The following is an 18,912-nucleotide window of genomic DNA, read 5'->3' as shown; positions in this document are numbered from 1 at the left end:
CGTCTATGGCGCTGCGCACAGTACAACTGTAGCCATGTACAGCGGTAAAAAAAAAGGTCGGTACAGGTACAGCGATTGTACCGAGTTGCTTGCATGGTTCTAGCGCTGTACATGGTGACAGACATACAATTTTCGAAGTACAACGCAAGTACAGCTGTATGTCTGTCATAAGTATAAGGATCAGGGATCGTGAGTAGGATTGACATTTGTTTGCATGCTTAAAATGCGAGTACATTTGTATTCACTTGTTGCGGTTATATCATAGATATAACCCACTCATTTAGACGTAGGACTACGTCTTTCATTTCTATACCGGGGTGTAAAATCAAAGTTTCGAAAACGAAAGCGTTACGCCGGAGACCGAGATTTTGAGCGTTAATAGCTCCTAAACAATTGAACGAAATGGTATGATAAACAATTCATTCGAAAGATAAAATGTCTACGCGTTATATACTTGTTACTTTTTGATCCAAAAACTTGTTTCAATAGTCTTAAAATTGCTTTCAAAACAGGCTATTGAAATCACCAATCGGTATATAAGCGAGCGGCGCTCGGAAATCCACTCAGTTCTAATTGAACAGCGATTGGAGCATGTTGTCGCTGTTGCGGTGAAGCTCTTTATTTATCATGAAAGCGCGGATGAACGGTGTCACCAAGAGCCTGTTTGTGCATCCTATGCCAGAAGGGAACCTATCAGGAGGAGAGTGATGCCACAAACGGTTCCCTGGGAAGACATCGCTACACACACATACACGCGCGGCTATTAACAGGTGGTTATCGAGTTGGCATTAACCACTGGTGGGCTTCCAGTATCGAGGAAAATGTGGAAATATCTAATCGTTACTGAGAATAATCTGCCAGTTCCTCTGGGAATTTTCCAAATATATTCATGTGAAAGAGTTTAATTGAATGTTTTCTATCCATGTTACACTGTGACCAAATATGTTTCAATCAAGTGCTATTAACAGGTGGTTTTCGAGTTGGCATTAACCAATGGTGGGCTTCCAGTATCGAGGAAAATGTGGAAATATCTAATCGTTACTGAAAATAATCTGCCAGTTCCTTTGGGAATTTTCAAAATATATTCATGTGAAAGAGTTTAATTGAATGTTTTCTATCCATGTAACACTGTGACCAAATACATTTGGTTTTGTGGTTTTTCAATCAATCGCAATTAACAGGATAGCTTCAGAAGATTATTCTTCCCCATCAGTAGGATATTTCCGTATCCAATATTGTATGCGCCCGCAATCGATTATTGCTCAGTCGCCGAAAGTTCCGAGCTCAGAGAGTTCATTCCCCTCTAGTTTGCCTTCCAAATTGCCATCGTAAACCACACCTTCTCTCGGTTCAATCACACACAAAAAGCATACTTAAGCGATATTCTGGTGGTGAGACACATTCATTTTTCGTGAGGACATCGACAAGACAACATCGTTGCCTAACGTGCTGGAGGAGGTGGACGGCGAAGGATCGACACATACACGCGCAGAACTCTTTCCGTTAGGATGCCATTCAGCATCGAGAAAGTTCCGGAAAGATCTAATCATTGCTGGAAAATAATCTGCCAGTTCCTTTGGGAATTTTCAAAATATATTCATGTGAAAGAGTTTAATTGAATGTTTTCTATCCATGTAACACTGTGACCAAATATGTTTCAATCAAGTGCTATTAACAGGTGGTTATCGAGTTGGCATTAACCACTGGTGGGCTTCCAGTATCGAGGAAAATGTGGAAATATCTAATCGTTACTTAAAATAATCTGCCAGTTCCTTTGGGAATTTTCAAAATATATTCATGTGAAAGAGTTTAATTGAATGTTTTCTATCCATGTTACACTGTGACCAAATATGTTTCAATCAAGTGCTATTAACAGGTGGTTATCGAGTTGGCATTAACCACTGGTGGGCTTCCAGTATTGAGGAAAATGTGGAAATATCTAATCGTTACTGAAAATAATCTGCCAGTTCCTTTGGGAATTGTCAAAATATATTCATGTGAAAGAGTTTAATTGAATGTTTTCTATCCACTGTTTTCTATAACACTGTGACCAAATACATTTGGTTTTGTGGTTTTTCAATCAATCGCAATTAACAGGATAGCTTCAGAAGATTATTCTTCCCCATCAGTAGGATATTTCCTTATCCAATATTGTATGCGCCCGCAATCGATTATTGCTCAGTCGCCGAAAGTTCCGAGCTCAGAGAGTTCTTTCCCCTCTAGTTTGCCTTCCAAATTGCCATCGTAAACCACACCTTCTCTCGATTCAATCACACACAAAAAGCATACTTAAGCGATATTCTGGTGGTGAGACACATTCATTTTTCGTGAGGACATCGACAAGACAACATCGTTGCCTAACGTGCTGGAGGAGGTGGACGGCGAAGGATCGACACATACACGCGCAGAACTCTTTCCGTTAGGATGCCATTCAGCATCGAGAAAGTTCCGGAAAGATCTAATCATTGCTGGAAAATAATCTGCCAGTTCCTTTGGGAATTTTCAAAATATATTCATGTGAAAGAGTTTAATTGAATGTTTTCTATCCATGTTACACTGTGACCAAATATGTTTCAACCAAGTGCTATTAACAGGTGGTTATCGAGTTGGCATTAACCACTGGTGGGCTTCCAGTATCGAGGAAAATGTGGAAATATCTAATCGTTACTGAAAATAATCTGCCAGTTCCTTTGGGAATTTTCAAAATATATTCATGTGAATGAATTTAATTGAATGTTTTCTATCCATGTAACACTGTGACCAAATATGTTTTAATCAAGTGCTATTAACAGGTGGTTATCGAGTTGGCATTAACCACTGGTGGGCTTCCAGTATCGAGGAAAATGTGGAAATAACTAATCGTTACTGAAAATAATCTGCCAGTTCCTCTGGGAATTTTCAAAATATATTCATGTGAAAGAGTTTAATTGAATGTTTTCTATCCATGTAACACTGTGACCAAATATGTTTCAATCAAGTGCTATTAACAGGTGGTTATCGAATTAGCATTAACCACTGGTGGGCTTCCAGTATCGAGGAAAATGTGGAAATATCTAATCGTTACTGAAAATAATCTGCCAGTTCCTTTGGGAATTTTCAAAATATATTCAATCAATCGCAATCAACAGGATAGCTTCTGAAGATTATTCTTCCCCATCAGTAGGATATTTCCGTATCCAATATTGGATGCATAAAACCTTGTGCCTCCAACGTAACGCTCTCGTTTTCGAAGTTCTCCAAATATTCATTCATTCAGAATGAATTCAGATTCAACTTCATACAAATGATCTCTAAATCAACGATAGTCCTACGTCACCCTTGCGGTTATACCATAGATATAACCCACTTCCTGTTTTTTTATTAATCTATTATCAGAGTGAATGTAATCCCCACAATAGTGGGCGTTTCAATCATCTATTAATGAAACGGCCATTCACGAAATGGCTGCCGGTTTAAGTGCGATTCACATACAACATACACGTCACGTTCACGTCCCGTCACGTCACAATACGTCAATGATTCTACCATGCAATTCTCATGAAAACATTCACATACACCAGCAACGTAACGACCCGTCAGCATACGTTCAACGAAAACGACCGGCAGGGTTTGTAGAAAAGAATAATTGACGGAGACGGACGGCTCGTTTGATTTTTGTCTGGGCTTTGTGTCTCGGCTTTTGTTTTGATTTGGTTGTACAGTAATTTACATCTACATCGACATTAAGCTGATTGAACAGATCTGTGATGCAACACGTTTAATTAGACATTTTTACCTCTAGTTGGACATTTTTGTAAACATTGAGTTCGGGGCCCAAATTATGGCTCCACATTGAAAGTCGCCACCAGTCGCAAATGTCCAATTACTGGTCAAAACCGACTCCAATGCGACACTGAGTGGTGCCTCGGCATATCGCTTTATAATTAACTTACTGTGCTTTTTATGCCAACATATCTCTTAGCTCCAAATTTCGGAGTGAAAATCATTCGCGACTAGTTGAAAGAATTATTCTATTTATTATTATTGTTGCATAAGGGTCGGACTACGGGGTTTAAGCATTGAAATAATTGAATTCAATGAACTTTTAAAAATTTAGAACTGATTCTAGGCATGCTGATTTGGAAGAGGACATTGCAATTTAAAATTGTTGTAGGTGGCGACACCATGAATAAAATAAAATAAATCATTCGTTTGGCATTTTACGTGACGGTGCTGGTGGAAGCATTGACTGGATGTGTGAATTGGTGCAGACGTTGACGGAACGTAGACGTTCTTCTCCGTAACGTGCTATGTGAATCGCACATTATGCGAAAATCCTCGATAATGTACTGAAAGTCTAGCATATCTTTTGAACATCGAGGGTGTTTTAATTTTCCAATTATCATCAATGGCAGATTATGAATATCAGAAGGTTCGAACATGGCATTAAAATTATCCGGCTTTATCAGTTTTGATTCCTGCGCCGCTTTTTCCCTTCAAATAAGTTTACATTAACTTATTGTAGTTGTAGTATTTAGAAATTCGTCGCAATTATGTACTTGATCAACGCTTAAATCAGGATTTTCAGTTCTTGAAACTATCCGAAATTCGCCCGGAATCATTTCGTCACATACAATATTTTACGTTTTCGAAGGGCTAACGTCTTTTCAGAATTAACTGAACCATAACAACGCAGGTATTCCAAAACTAGGTGCGAACTTTTCATCCTGCAAGCGAATATCTTTAGGAGAAATAATATTGTTAAGTTCTCGTTCATCGAAAACAACAATGTATACAGCCGTTTCTAGCTGACTGTGTTTTCCTTAAAAATTAAATATAGAATTCTACCTTGATCAGCATATTTTTATTTGTCTTATACTTCAATTTTGATCATCTCATTCAGCATTTTTGCGATTGTCGTATGATGAACACGGCGCGTTGAGCTTTGGATAAGTCAATGTATTTTAGATCCTTGTGAATGTTAAGCTTTTCCGTAAATGTAACAAATTATAAATTCTCATTTTTTAAATTTTTATGCACAAATTGCAGGTATATACAGGGTGTTCATAGCGTATGAAATAGGTGGTTAATACTAAACCACGCAGTAAGGATTTTTTCCGGAATCACCGTGAATACAGCTGATCACTACAATTGAAACGAATGCTTAAAATAGTTTTTCCTGCTTGATTATCATGTTTTATTCAATAATTAAACGAGGAATTGAATTTTCCATATTATTTCATATCTTTCGAAAAACGTGATATAAGCAAAACATTTCCAGTTATAAATTCGAGAATTCTAAAAACGCACAGTGATATAATCGAGACGTCACTGTACCTCGAGTTGTACCGATCTGGTCTTGTACTGCCTTAATCTAGAACAGAGCTCTTGGAACATGACCACCGTTCAGCACTTCATCCTTATCATTTTCTACCTTCAATCCCAGGTATACCCTGCATTGATTGCTCTTCCAATAGACCTTTTCAAGGCTAGACGCGCATGATCTTGGTAGTTAAAATCATCTATAATTGGAAAAATCAATCAATCAAATACATCATTGTCAGCTGTCAGCATTTACAAGTCATCGGGCTAACGACCGAATAACACCTTGTTCCGAGCCTTTCCAAGTGGTCTCTCTCAAGCCATAACGTAAAAAGTTAAGGGTTTTTTTCGTTCAAGAAATGTCTTCCGATTTACACTGTGGACAAGTGTATTCTGGAGCTAGCCACTCATAATATATTTAAGACGTATTCATTGACATGATATAGATATATCATGTCAATTAACACGCCTTAAATATATTCTTCAATATAATTCAATTAATATTAATAGAAATGATGCAAGTGACCTGCGTTGAGATGGCAAAAGTTCTTTAACTGAAAACCGTTTAAAAAAGAAATTGATTTCTTTAAATTTTTGAAAAGCATATAAAGCCATGTCTATCCATCGGCCCCAGAGGCAGAATTATTTCTAAGTATAAATTTATTATCGGGAATGTTGATACAAACAAGACATTCTGATGCTTAAGGGAGTATACTAGTCTAGAAATTTGAAAAAAAATATTTTATATTTTTTTTCCATCATATTTCGGTACTTTAGGCACTCAAGAATATACTCTAGAAAAGACTTATCGAAAATCATATTACTTACCGAGTTAGAGCCATTTTAGTGATTCGATGTCTAACCTAGTACGGCCATAACAATGAACTTCAAATGCGTTTCTCTCGAAACTAGTTTTTTTTTTTTAAACTGGCGTGCAGATATCTCAAGTTCTACTGAACCGATTCATGTCGATTTATATGGATACAATCTGCAAGCATCTCTCTATCGCATGAACCTCTAAAAAATTATATTTTTTAAATTTTACTATTTTGAAAAAATCGGGTAACGTTAGAAAAATCGTTTTAAACCACATTTTGTTTTTCAAACAGCCGCCATTTTGTCAAAAAAGATGTTTTTGACTTGTCCGAGGTTCATGCGATAGCGGCATCTTTACTGATTCAGAATCTTTTCGATTTTTTTGTTTCAGATAACCAGAAGGGCTGGAATCGTGAACGCCATGGCACAATTTTTTTTTTGAACCCCCTTACTTCATCAGCTCTTAACTATTCTAGTTATGCACATTTTTTCTCCGTTCAATTTTTGTTTTATTGTTAAAAGATAGATGAACAAATAATGATATAATGGATAGTATGGACACTAGAATACCCCCTTAAGGCAAAGTATGAGAAAAACGAACGTTTATCTGAGGGGATCGGGGTATGTTTTTATCAATAGGAGTAAACATGTAATAAATCAAAAAAATTCCTAGCCGCTTATTCAACATTCAATACATTCATATTATTCAATTGTAACCGTTGAAAGATATGACATGAGACGAATATGCGTTTTCTATCCAAGACATTGGTGGTTACGTCACCTATACCATCATGAGAAGTCAAATTCTACGCTTGTAGCATGCTTAAACTGCGATATCGATAAACAAGCTTCGAGACGAATCGGAATATGACGCTAGCGTAAAAAGCTTCGCTCATCAGTTGGGTAGACAATGTCTCCACATCGTATCTCGCATCAGGAAAGCTCAATCGCAAACGCGAGCTCTGGTGGTGAAAAGCGGAACTTCTATTATTCATCCAGAGATATCTAGATAAACGAGAAGCTGTTTGAGAGAACAACGGATAGCAAATGGTGAAGATGAGCGCTGGACCAAAAATCGAATTATGGAAACATAAAACGAGTGAAGCCTCGAAATATTCTAAAATGTTTTGTTTATATAAATTCATTCACGTATTCTGTCCCCGAGTTAGGCAAAGAATATGTGGAAAATAGTAAGAGCGACATATCAAATCAAATATTGGATACCCATAAGATCAGCACAAACGAGACCGTTGATATCGGAATCAATATAATTTCGGACAATTTTTAACATCTTCTAGTTCAGTCTGGAAACAATTATTCATTTCCAATATTCTAACTGTCACATCCGTTCCTCTGTCACGATCTTTTTCGTTGCTCCTCTTCTCTTGCCAAGGACATGCTTTCTGTGCTCCTACTCAAACCAAATTGTCAATATAATTTACTCAAAAGAAGTTAACAAATACCCTACAGTGATGTTCAAGTTAACCGTCGAAGCATGAATACAATTCACCAGTAATTGATTTAAGTTGTGTGGCAAAAAATAAACAAAAGGACATAAATATTTCTCAATTATTCAACCACCGCAGCAAGACTCTGCAACAGCTCCGAATGGCATGAAAGAAGGAAGATAAGTACGCATATTCTGCATGGTCTTATTTATGGCTTGCTTCCAAAAGGACCAGTTTACCCATTTACAGAGATCCTGCAAATTGTTTAATTGAAAAAGTTATGTGGCCTCCATTATTACTCTGCCTTTTGGTGCAACTGGATCTGTGGGAATTTTTTGCACCCAACACTTGTCGATATAAAGTGGATGTTCAGGTGACCATTCGTTGCGGTCCGTGTAGGAGATCAAAGATTTAACACGTTCACAGGGAACACGTTTGGGAGGAAAACATTTTCGTCAGCTTCGACAAACGTACCGGGTCGGCCTAACTTTTAGAGATATAGCAGCGACACGTAATGTGAAGGTGATTTGCACCGTACGTTTATTCACCTGCTTTTCAACAGTATGTCAACCCTTATTTGGCACAACATTTTACCTTTCTTCTGATGATAACATTCAGACGACAAACATATCACCTTTATAACCGTAGTGCCATAAATTTTAGAATCGAGAGGAACAAAAAAAACTGCCCGGAAGGTGTGCGTACGTTTGATAGCCAGTATACGCGCACACAAGCACGGCGTTTCCATTTTGATCCTGTTTTTGCTCTGATCGTGCTTAATTTATTTTATTGGGATCAATTTTTATTTGTTTTCGCCTTAACTTGTCGCTGCTCGATAGCTTCGTTCTCTCTCTGGATAAAAATAAAGAAGGTGTCAGACGAATAATTTTTGTTTTCTGGCTTTTCACCTCAAGCCATGTTTTGGCAGTGAATGGGTATCCCGTTGTTTCTTCTCTCTTTTTATTAAAAACGCGAAGTTTGCTCATAAGATATGTTCCTGATCTTTTTGTCACGTCGCATTGAGAGTAATGAAAAATGTTTCAAGCGTCCTGACTTTTAATGTTCATCCTAACATGCTAACTTCACTCTAAAAATTTCTAACTTCTTTTCTTCAGTATATAAACTTTTTTTTATTAATTCGTTTATTTTTACAGGCTCAGTTACATAACTTTTAAGGAATTCTTAACTATATTTTTATAATTACATACTAGCTGACCCGGCAAACTTCGTCCCGCCAAAACATTATTTTTCGTTATCACATTCACGTTTTCTTACTGAGCGCACGTTCATGGGTCCAATCCCAGAACTGTTCATTGATTGATCTTCTAATCAACCCTTTAAAATGACCTTTTACTATAAATTTGCTAGTACTTCTATCAAAACTCGTCATCATAATGTATGATTATTTTCAGACACACGTTCAAGATTTTTCTAGCACTTGCAAATAACATGTTTCCCCGTTACATGGATTAAATGTTTGATACAGGAAATGTGATAGAATGAAAACTGCCCTAAATCGGACAATTCTTCTTCGCTCATCTGAATCGGTTCTGTAGTTCAAAAGTGATGAACTTTTGAAAAATGCCATTTTTGGAAATATCATATCAAATTGAAGCCAATCTGCTGGTATTTTTTGCAAAAATACTATTCTTGCGGAAAATTTGAATTCTGTTTTCGTTATTATTGATTGTTTTTGTTTTTTTATTGTTTTCATAGTCTCCCAGCCAACGGTTGCGTTGCAGCAGTAACATTTTGTGTGAAGAATCTGAAATGGGATTTGTAGCGAATATTACTCGCACTGTAAGCAATGATTTTATAAGTTTACCTACGCTATCCGCTATTAGTGATGGAATTGAGTTTCGTTCTGTTAATCCGTTAAACGTGGGAAACCCTGTAAAACAAAATACAGTAATTAGCATATATTATCAAAATATGAACTGCATCAAAGGAGTCGAAAGACAGAAGCATTTATATTTATCATCGCTAGAACTAAACTACGATGCTTATGCATTTGTGGAAACTTGCTTGGAATCCTCTATACAAGATAGTGTACTGTTCCCTTCGTGTTTTTCGGTCTACCGCTGCGACAGAAACACACTTAACAGCGATAAACTGTCCGGCGGCGGGGCGCTTATTGCGGTTCATCGTCAGAACAGAGTTTGCTCGAGCTGAAAACAATGAAGCGATCTGTGTTAAGATGAAAACAATGAATTTGGCTCACTACCACTCGTTCGCCGCGTTTGTTGACTCCTTCATCGACATAATTCAGCCGGGTGACATGGTGCTCGTATCAGGTGATTTCAACCTACCGAATTTGAGATGGAATCAGTATATTGAAAAAGGAAATGATTCTTTTCTCTTACTTGAGCGAATCGTTTCGCAAAGTGAAGTAGCCATTGTTGATGGTTTTTCGTCGTCTGGATTGATGCAAGTGTGTGATACACCGAATCAAAACAATAAATATTTGGATCTGGTGTTCATCACGGACACCGAAACCTGTCATGTTGCTTTGACGGATCCGATCATTAAACATGAAATTCACCACTTTACTATGCAAATGAGGATTGCAGTTGCTGCACTGCGCGAAACAGAAATTGGGCGATCCAGAAGGCACTTAAATCTTAACTTAAAAGACGTGGCGTTGGTTAAAGAAGCACTACGGAATGTTTCGTGGAACGTGATGAGGAAAAACATAAGCAACATGCCGCATCACTGTTCGAATTTCTTAATTCACTGGATGTTTTTCAATGCGGATTAGATTCTTCTACTACTGTATGCAACAGTACAGACTTCAACGTTATGTCGTTGTATTTCGTGGTTTTCATCGTTTTCGCAAGGTTTGCCCCTCTCAACAGGAACCGCTCGAGATCGAAAAAATCGTATCCGGAATGGTTTTCAACGGCTTTCATCCATGCTCTCAAAGAAAAACGCAAAGCGCTGAAAAAAAATGCAAAAGAATCGTACTCCGGAAAACCTTGTCTCTCACAAACAACTACTGCGATTGTTTAAAGTGTTACACAGAGAAGCGTATAAAGTGTACATCACTGGGATCCAGAATGAGATAAAGGAAAATCCGAAATCCTTTTGGAAATTTGTGAATAGTAGACGAAAGAACAGTGGAATTCCGGAGGTAATAACCTATGGTAACCGATCTTCGACTTGTGGACAGGAGACCGCCGAGCTCTTTGCAGAATATTTTATGAGCGTGTATCAGAACGACCATCCGAATACCGTCGACTCTACAATCTATAGAACCGCTGACTTGCTGGAGTTATCGTATCGTGAAGTGGAACAAGGTCTATAAGATCTAGACTCGGGTAAGTCAGCAGGACCCCCACAAAATCTTTGAAAGAATATAAGGATGAACTTGTCGAACCGCTGACTATGCTATTCAATGCTTCGCTTTCGTCCGGCTACTTTCCGTAACTGTGGAAAATCTCACATGTTATTCCAATCCATAAAAAAGGGCTCTCGTTCAGATGCTGAAAATTCGCGTCGCAATTCAATCTGCGATACCGAAACTGTTTGAGCGGCTTGTTTACTTCCATATTTACGAGCACGTTTCAGAAACACAGCATGGTTTCTCAAAAGGATAGTCTGTTGTGACGAACCTTTGTGAATTTTCCTCTACCGTCACTGATTATATATCAAAAGGTTGTCAAGTGGACTGTATTTATACAGACATGAGTAAGGCTTTCGACGTGGTAGGAATAAACAGTATAATGCGCGCGGTTGCTGATTTCGGCATTCATGGAAAAATGTTCGAATGGATCAAAACGTACCTAGAGAGTAGAACACAATACGTAAAAGTGCATAACAACGCATCTAGGTCCTTTGGTGTCCATTCCGGAGTTCCGCAAGGTAGTCATTTGGGGCCGATCCTATTCGTCATGGTTATGGATGAATAGCCATCTTTCTTGACTAACGCAAAAGTCCTCATATACGCTGATGACGTGAAAATATTTCTTCCCGTGAAAGACATCTATGACTGCCATCTGCTTCAGCAGGATTTGCACAATTTTGGGAGGTTCGTCGAGAGCAACGGATTGAGTGTGAACCCCAACAAATGCTCCGTCATGATCTACACAAGGAGAGTTCAGCCGATAACATTCAACTATAGACTAGGATGTTCGAACCTACAACATGTAGACAATGTTCGCGATTTAGGTGTGACGATGGATCGATCCCTTTCTTTTAACTGTCACATAGAACGAATAGTAAAGAAGCACTGAAATTATTTGAACTCATTCGTCGCTTCGGGCAAGAATTCTCTGATCTGTATGTTATTCTAAAAATTTACATCACTCTTGTACGGTCCAAACTCGACTTTGCGAGTGTGGTGTGGCGACCGCAATATGATTTGCACATCCAAAGACTTGAGAATATCCAGAAAAGGTTCCTGAAGTTTGCGCTGAGAAATCTAGGATGGAGAGGAGACACCTGCCAGCATATGAAGATCTCTGCTGTTTGGTAGACCTGGATACCTGGATAGCAGACATAAGATCGCGGATATAACATTCTTTTGCAATGTACTGAGCGGACGGATCAGAAGTCCGTGTCTCTACGACCGGATCTGCTTTAATAGCAGCCCCATTTCACTTCGTCGCCGGAGGGTGTTTAATCCACCCCTAAAACACAGGAACTACACACAGCACGAACCGACAACGAGATTCATGCGTGAGTTTAACGTGCTACAAGGTGTGGTTTCTGTGAGTATGACAACGGAAGAGATTCGAAGGAAATTGAGATTATTTTAAAGAAACCAACTAAATGTAAATGTGTTTTAAATGTGTATTTTATGTTTTCATGTTAATTTTAAGAAGGGTAATGGGCTTACAGCTTATAATCCAATAATAAACAAACAAACAAAGTCTCAGGACCAACGGTGTTATATTTGTTTATGTTTTTTCTGGAAAGCTGAGGATTTTTCACATAACATATGTCGAAACCAGAGAAGCGTTTTTTTTAGTTTTAGAGTTATGATACGAAGTTAAACGATGGTTCGGAAAATCAATTTTTCGCTCTTTTTTCCAACACAAAAATTCATAACTTTTGATCTATTGGGCCGATTCAGATGATCTACACATAAAATTAAAGCCAATTAGGTAGTCTTCTTTGAAAAATATTAGACTTGCGAAACCTAAATGGATTTTGATTTCGTAATTATTGATTGTATTAGTTCTTGAGAGTTCACATAGTTTCGGGACTAAGGATGCTATATTTTTTCTTGAAAGCTGAGGTTTTTTACATAACATATCCAAAAATCAGAGATGTGTTATTTTTCGTTTTTAAGTTATGATTTTTCAAATTTAACATGTTATAGTCTTCGTTCAATATTTATATGCGAGTAAACTAGACCTTTGCGACTAGAATCCAATCGAGAACTAATCAAGCAAATTGAACCAAGGAGCAATAAATGATTTTATGGTGGTTCGACACACCAACCCCCTCTCTAAGGGCAAAGGGACTGCTATACAAATGAAACACAAACTTCTGAACAACTCAACAACTAATCAAGCAAGTGGAGCCAAATTTGGGAAGTGAGTGTTTTTGGATACGAGAAATGTTTCTATGATGGTATGACACCCCTCCTTCCTCTGGGATGGGGAGTGGGTCCCGTAAAAATAATAAAGGGTGTGTCACATCAAATTGCATCACGGAAAAAAAAAGCTGTAGAAATTTAATTTTTAGGAATTATATCTTCAGCTTTCGCTTATAATCAGATAAGAGTGTATAGATCACGTTGGCCATGCTTCACTGTCAATTTTTCGTAAATTTGGAAAAATGTCGTCGAACGAAAAAGAGCGTCGTGAATTAATCCTGCGCACTCATTTCGAGAATCCGGAGTTGTCACATCGGGACATCGGTAAGATGCTGGGAATCGTCCAATCAACGGTCAGCAGAGTACTAAAACGATACTTCGAGAACCTAACCATCGAACGGAAGGTGAAGAACGGCAAAAATGGATGCTCCGTCAGTGAAAAAGATCACAAGCGCGTAGTTAAGCAGTTTAGACGTGATCCGAGAAGTTCGGTCCGGGATGTCGCCAATAAGCTGAATTTGTCAAGTTCATTCGTCCAGCGAACCAAGCAGCGGGAGGGCCTGCGTACATACAAGGTTCAGAAGGCTCCTAACCGCGACGAAAGGCAAAACATGGTGGGGAAGACGCGAGCCCGGAAGCTGTACACCGAAATGCTGACGAAGCCGCATTGCCTGGTAATGGACGACGAAACCTACGTCAAAGCGGACTTTCGTCAGCTGCCGGGCCTGTTGTTCTTCTCCGCAGAGGACAAATTCAGCGTTCCGGAGGAGATTCGCAAGCAGAAACTACCCAAGTTTGCCAAAAAGTACATGGTGTGGCAAGCGATCTGCTCTTGCGGAAAGCGGAGCGCCCCTTCGTGATGACCGGCACGGTAAACGGGCAGGTTTACCTTAAGGAGTGCCTACAGAAGCGCTTACTACCACTATTGAAGCAGCACGAGGGCCCGACCATCTTCTGGCCGGATCTCGCTTCGTGCCACTATTCAAAGGACGTGTTGGAGTGGTACGAAGCCAACGGGGTCACCTTCGTGCCAAAGGAAATGAACCCGCCCAACGCGCCGGAGCTTCGCCCAATAGAGAAATATTGGGCGATTATGAAGCAGACCCTCCGGAAGAACCCAAAAGTTGTCAAATCGGAGGCGGACTTCAAGAGAAAATGGATTTCTGTTCAAAAAAAAACTACAACCTGACGTTGTACAGAACCTTATGGACGGGGTAAAGAGGAAGGTGCGAGCATACGGGCTTGGACTCGAAGTATGAAAATGCCAAAAGTTGTTTAATAGTTTTTATTTTACTGTCTAAAATTTTCAAAAGGATCGGTCTACTGGGCGAATTTCTACAGCGTTTTTTCTGTGATGCAATTTGATGTGACACACCCTTTACACATATTTTAACGAAACATATTCCAACCAAACATGATCATTGGAAATTTTCGGAAAACTCGGAAAGAAAATGGGAAAATTCAGAAAGTTCAATTCTAATACGTTCTACAATTACATGGTGACAAGCGTTGTTAGTCCATTCGATGTTTGCGCTAACTAAAGTGAAAATGGATTTTAATGTGATAAAACGCACTCCTATATCTTCTTCTATTTATATAAATAAAAATGGATTGCCGAATGTGTTGATAAGTGCAAAACTCGAAAAAGGAATTGTCCGATTTAGGGCTGTCTACCGAGAAACATGTTATTTGCAATTGGTTGAAAAATCTTGAACGAGAATTTGTCTGAAAATAATCATATATTATGATGACGAGTTTTGATAGAAGTACATCTGAATCGGTTCAGTAGTTCAAAAGTGATGAATTTTTGAAAAAAGCCATTTTTGAAAAAATAGGAAAAAGTTGATTTTTCGTACACCCTTGAAATGGAAATGGTCACCCCAATAAAAAAACTAATAAAAATGGGTCTAATGTTTTGCGATAAAGAACAAAACTACAACTTTTCGCGAAAATTTGAGAACCGCTATATCGGTTTGGCATGGAATGGCTGTATAGATACACAGTTCTATGGTTAGTAACGTAGAAAACCGATTACTGGCGGTTGACTCGAGTTTAGAAGAGTGACATTTTTTGTCAGGAAAAAGATGGAGAATATAAGGAGATTATAACAATGTTGGTGATCAAACTCACTTCTTAAATTTATTCGTATATCTATAATGTATTTACATTTCAACTTATTCTACTGTTTATAGCAAGGGTGTCAATTGTGTGGATGGTGAATATAATCTTCCCTTTACATCTAATATATTCCGCTCGAAATGCGCAGCCCACCCTTTTATACATACCGTGCCAACGCGACGCAGCCTTGTTATCCATATTTCGCCCGCTTTGAGGTTTACCTCAGCCCTGCATAATACTACCCAATCACGCAGCACGAGTGCCCTTCCTCTTTCGTATTTGGACTGCGGACAAGGTAAGTTGTGTTCGCTGCGACCGTCTAAAACTTCTCCAAAATGGCTGGAGTCAGAGTGGCCTAAACTGCACATCAATTACTCGCAAAAGAATAAAAGGAGGGTATAAGGATATAGGGACAATTCCACGCGAAGATCGATAGCATTTAGGAAAACATATATCTAGGACATGTAATCAAGGTCTAACCTAGCCAATACATCTCTCACCAGCACATTCGGCTGTCTTCCTCGGGGCCGAAGGGAGTTTTCTAAATTCGATCTGGGGACCAGATACACCTTGCACGACCAAACAACGTGCTCGATGTAATGAAGAATTTAATACTTGGCAGATATTTAAAATTCCAAAACGTACGATTTTTTCTGTTCAAAGTTGCCTGTTCGTCGAATGTTGTTGGAATAATGGGCTTTATAAAATTTAGATTCATTGAATTTTTAATAGTAAAATTCTAAACCACATAAACCGGCTCCGAAACGATCATTAGTCCAGCAGTATGACATTAAAAATGATCGTGTAATTCCACAAAGTTGGGATGACTGGCAATAATGATGAAAATTCGGATTTTCTGATATTCATGATAACAGAAATAGGACAGGGCACGTTCATTCTATTAACCCTCCTATAAATATATATTATTTCATTGTAATAATTGAATATAATGCATAAGATCATTACCGGACTATTCTTATTTGATTTTAGACCTTCTTGTCACCGGATTGAACGGATTCATATATTATTCGTCATTAGATTCATACGTGCTAAATCAAAACAAATAGTTTGGCTTTAGTATAGTTATTCCCTAAATACAATGGTTACACATATACTCACTTGTGAAAGAATTGCATTTGTGGAAGGATTGTAAACTGTAGACTATAAACTAAAAACTAATCGGTGGCTTATGGTTATTTTTTACAGTTTACAGGTGTAGTAGCTGAATTCATGACCAATTCGACAATTTTTTACATTATACTCTGCAATCAAGTTCTGAAATGTTTTAATTTCAATAATCCATTGATCATCAACATGACGATAATTGATCCAATTAATGTCATAAAAGCATATGTCAATTGTTCCCCTTCTACAAAGTGTTCCAAATATTTGCGATCGAAATGATATTCAAAAAACGACAATGAATTAAAGGAGATCACAAACCTGGACTTTATTGACTGCACTATAAACGAAGCCAAGAATGCTTCTTTCATTTGAGTTGAATTTTGACGCAGGACTTCGTCTTACATTAAAGGTACCAAATCAGAAAACAGGTCACGTTTTTATGAAATAAAATTAACGTTAATAACTATATTTGCAGCGAACGGATTTTAACGATTTGCATACCAATCCAAATATTCTAGGATTTGTTTTAAATGCTATACATTATAATCCCATAGTCTGTATATGGTTTGAATTGATGAAAATTGGAAGCATTCCCGTTTCCCCATACATTTGTCCTGTCCATCTGTCTGGTTTCCCGAACAGAACTGTCAATAACGGGCAACTTATGCAGCCGCTAGAACAGAAACAACGAAGGGGGATAGTGAAAATAGAACATTTGCGAAGTAAACTCCACCCTTGCATAGTAAGTAAGCTGTCGCTAGCGTATAAGTACTGCATTTCCTCTGAGGAAAATACTCAGAATCTTTCTGTGCCCGAAACAACAAAGCTCGCTTATTCTGCTCGTTCGCAAAGACAGGAAAGAATCGTTGCTTCTCTAAATGATTCTACAAAACCACGCAAGCTATTAAACCTTTTCAGGGTCCTCGGTACTTTTTACTGAAGAGTTATTTATGAAATTACGATGTATTCGCAAATAATATCCGAAATGATAAACCAACATATTTAAAAAAAAGATTGCGAATTTTTATCTCTAAAAAGGTATTATAATAGTTTTGCTTTTACCAAATTGAAAAAATATAGGAGGGTTGTGTCCAAGACACGACTTCTTTGCGGCGTAGAACTACGCTGTTATTTTGTTCAAGCCGCTTGTTAATAACTTCAGAAATTATTTTACACACACACTTATCTCCGCTTTGCGCTCTTCTCTACAGAAGCCATTTCTATTAATATTTCCGGTCTCGATTAGCTTAGCTGTCATCCTTGTTGGAGATAGTTTTGCTACTGTCATGCGAAACCAAATCACACACAAAATTCCTAAACAATTATTTTCTTGGTGAGCCGATGATAGCCTAGTTTGACGGTTCCCAACATAATTGTGTAGTTCAGAACCTTAATGGAATGGCGTCAGTTTGATGTAATGATTGTAATGCCAGAGACATCAGCGAGTAAGTAATTTAGTTGCGTCCACAACTCAATCCGAAACAAAGACATGTGATGACGCAAAACAAGGAAAAACAAAAAACAATGTTCATTGCTTCGTATCTAGAACGATACTGAAAGTTCGCCTCAGCGAGATCCAATATTTATGCTCTAGGCCAGGGGTTTTCAGATTTTTTTTTATGGCAGAGCACTTTTTATAGCTAAAATATTCGAAGGAACACTTGCATTTTTTAATCAATAAACCAAATCCTATTTGCATTGGCATTACCCAACTAGAAACAAATCTATTTCGGTTGCGCGTTTTAGTTACACGACATCTGACCCGGAGCAAACAAGATAAATCATTATATGCCCAGTGAAATTAAATTAAAGAATGTTTTTTTTCAAGGTGGGTTTTCAAGTGGGAGCATTTGCTATAACTTCGCGGAGCACCATTTGAAAACCCCTGCTCTAGGCAAATATTCCCCTTCGTTCTTCTTCTTCTTCTGTTTCTTCTTCTTCTTTCTTCTTCTTCTTCTTTTCTTTGTTCACGGTGACTTTAAATCATTTAAATCATAATATTTTTTTTACCGCATATAAAAAAATTTAAAAAAATCAATTCATCCATCTTTTTCGAGTTTTTTTCGAATTTTTCCAGCTATTTCGAAAATATTTGTGGCATTCCTGCCTGTCGCCGGGTATAACTTCTGTCCCGGAAGCTGCTTGAGGTCGGATATTGCCAACTTCGTGAGCGAAAAGTTTGTATTTTCGCGTTAAACGCCATTTTATGTGCTGAAGAGCATACCTTAAAATCAAAATAGAGGAATGATTCTACACCTGAGTAATTCCAAATGAAATCGACAAATGTCAAAACATGAGTATTTTTGATTCGAATGAAAGTGTGTATTCCGTTTGGGTTAGAGGAAATATGAGTTTTCCACAGCAATTGGGAATTTTTTGACTCAAGCGTCCTAACCTAAAACACTATTTCGGTACGACTCATAGTTTTTGAGATATAAATTATCAAAGATTTCTCTTACTAAAATCGATACGCCCTTTTCAAAAGTTACGCTTGAGTCAAAAAATTCCCAATTGCTGTGAAAAACTCATATTTCCTCCAACCCAAACGGAATACACACTTTC

General features: G+C 38.0%; 1 protein-coding gene across 6 annotated transcripts in view; it reads left to right on the top strand.

Annotated features, from left to right (window-relative positions):
• The window catches only part of LOC129762280 (monocarboxylate transporter 12-like), a 660,562-nt gene that overhangs the window by 475,768 nt on the left and 165,882 nt on the right, over positions 1–18,912 (top strand). The gene's annotated exons all lie outside the window — the stretch shown is intronic.

This window comes from Toxorhynchites rutilus, chromosome 1 (assembly GCF_029784135.1).
Source record: "Toxorhynchites rutilus septentrionalis strain SRP chromosome 1, ASM2978413v1, whole genome shotgun sequence".
In the NCBI taxonomy this organism is placed as follows: Eukaryota; Metazoa; Arthropoda; class Insecta; order Diptera; family Culicidae; genus Toxorhynchites; species Toxorhynchites rutilus.
This window is presented reverse-complemented; position numbering and strand designations above follow the sequence as displayed.